Source organism: Schistocerca nitens, chromosome 12 (genome assembly GCF_023898315.1).
Source record: "Schistocerca nitens isolate TAMUIC-IGC-003100 chromosome 12, iqSchNite1.1, whole genome shotgun sequence".
NCBI lineage: Eukaryota > Metazoa > Arthropoda > Insecta > Orthoptera > Acrididae > Schistocerca > Schistocerca nitens.
Window position 1 is genome coordinate 129,907,118 of NC_064625.1, and position 2,365 is coordinate 129,909,482.

The 2,365-nt window shown below is 49.0% G+C and overlaps 1 non-coding gene across 1 annotated transcript; it reads right to left on the reverse strand.

Annotated features, from left to right (window-relative positions):
- Positions 1–723: 723 nt before the first annotated feature.
- On the reverse strand, positions 724–798 carry Trnat-ugu (transfer RNA threonine (anticodon UGU)). Its single transcript has one exon. It is a non-coding gene; the product is annotated as a tRNA-Thr (tRNA).
- Between the last annotated feature and the right edge of the window lie 1,567 nt (positions 799–2,365).

Here is a 2,365-nt window from a genome sequence, read left to right on the forward strand (position 1 = left end):
CACACCACGACCCCGCTCCCCCTCTCCCACCCCACCGCAAGACCCACGACACCACAACCAGTGCGAAACACAAACACACACAAGGAGGTAGGAAAGTACACTTCACCCACCCGCCCACCTTACCTCCCCCCTTAACATGGACGAAGCCAGAGAAATAAATCACCTCAACCCTCTTTTCGCAAACACGAAAGGAATAAAAACCAAACGCCTCATACTAATGCAGATGCTCCACCAAGAAAACATACACGTCGCTGCTTTCGCCGAAACATGGCTCAAAGACGGAGCCAAATGCGATCTCCCAAAATATAATACATACAGGAAAGACAGGCAGGACGGCAGAGGAGGGGTGGCTATCTACGCCAGCAACACAATTGCGACAAAAGAGGTCACCCTCCCTGCTGCCTTTGTCAACACGGAAGCCATCGCGGTTGAGATAAAAGACAACAACAGGCGAACACTCAAAATAGCGTGCATGTATAATCCCCCCAGGGACTGCGCTACAAGTCCAGTTCATTCAGTACTTTACTTCACTTCCTCGATCTATCCTAGTAGGAGACTTTAATGCCAGACACCACAGACTTGGCGACAGAGTAGACAACGGAAACGGACGCAGATTATTTGACCTCCTGACCACAGACCCGATCCTCCGACTCCCACAAAATGAACCTACCTTCATAGGACACCAAGGTATGAAATGATAATTAGATAGACACCCTAGCTGTGTGCCCCGACCGGGACTCGAACCCGGGACCTCCTGCTTACATGGCAGACGCTCTATCCATCTGAGCCACCGCGGGCACAGAGGATAGTGCGTCTGCAGGGACTTATCCCTTGCACGCTCCCCGTGAGATCCACATTCCCAACATGTCCACAACACTACATTCGTAGTGCGCCTAATAGATGTTTGCCCATCATACTCATTACTCGTGGCAGATTAATCTACCAAGTCCCGTACGAGTTCGGGCATAGCGTGTGCGTTCGCACAAGAAGGTCAAAGGCCGGGAACCCATATTTTTAACTATATATGACGGTAGTATCTGTTCTCGAAAGAACAGTTACCGTCGATGACCATGCAGCTTTGCTCGAAAATGGAATGATAATTAAATAGACACCCTAGCTGCAAGCAGGCGTTGATACACTTCATTGGGGACATGTTGAAAATGTGTGCCCCGACTGGGACTCGAACCCGGGATCTCCAGCTTACATGGCAGACGCTCTATCCATCTGAGCCACCGCGGGCACAAAGGATAGTGCGTCTGCAGGGACTTATCCCTTGCACGCTCCCCGTGAGATCCACATTCGAGTCCCGGTCGGGGCACACATTTTCAACATGTCCCCAATGAAGTGTATCGACGCCTGCTTGCAGCTAGGGTGTCTATTTAATTATCATTTCATTTTCGAGCAAAGCTGCATGGTCATCGATGGTAACTGTTCTTTCGAGAACAGATACTACTGTCATATATAGTTACACCAAGGTATCTCAGCCCCAGACCACATCCTACACAGCCCCGACTTACACAATTCACTCCACCTACCCCGAATCGGAGACTCCGTTACCAGCGACCACCTACCCATCCTCTTTTCCACATCCGCCAAACTCCCCCCTCCACCCCATCCCCACAGAAGAATAATAAGCCAGTACAATAGAGCAGACTGGGAAAAATATCAGGACACTATCAACCATGAGCTATCCATGCCTATAACAATCACTGACGAAGACGATTTACATCTGGTCACCAACAAAAAACTCGAAACGGCTATCACCAAAGCGATCCAGGAAGCAATCGCCACCAAAGTAGTAGAAAACTGGAAACCCACCATCCCAGAAGCAGCACTAGAACTAATACGACGGAAGAAACAACTACAGCGACAGATGAGACGAGACGACAATCCAGTCCTATAAAGACAATGGAACAGAATAAACGCCAGAATCAAATGACTAATATCTCAACACAGACAACGACAACGGGACGACACATGCAGCAAACTGGACCACAGGAATGGGGACAAGTTCTGGAATAGTTTCAAAACACTCACAGGGCAACGCCAGACACACGCCAACACCCTGATAGTAAACAATGAACCTTCAACAGACCCCCTAGAGCAGGCAACAGCCTTTAAAGAAACACTACAAGACGTATACTCATTCCCGAACGACGACAGATATGATGACATATTCAGACGACATGCAGACATGCAACTAGGAACCCTGATAAACGCCCCAACAACTGAAACCGAAAAACAGCAGGCCCTCACCAAAGACATTACGGACGTAGAAATAGAAAACGCAATCTTCTCAGGACGCAACTCCACCCCCGGACAGAATGAAATCAGACGTATTCACCTACAAAAAGCCCCCCTCCAC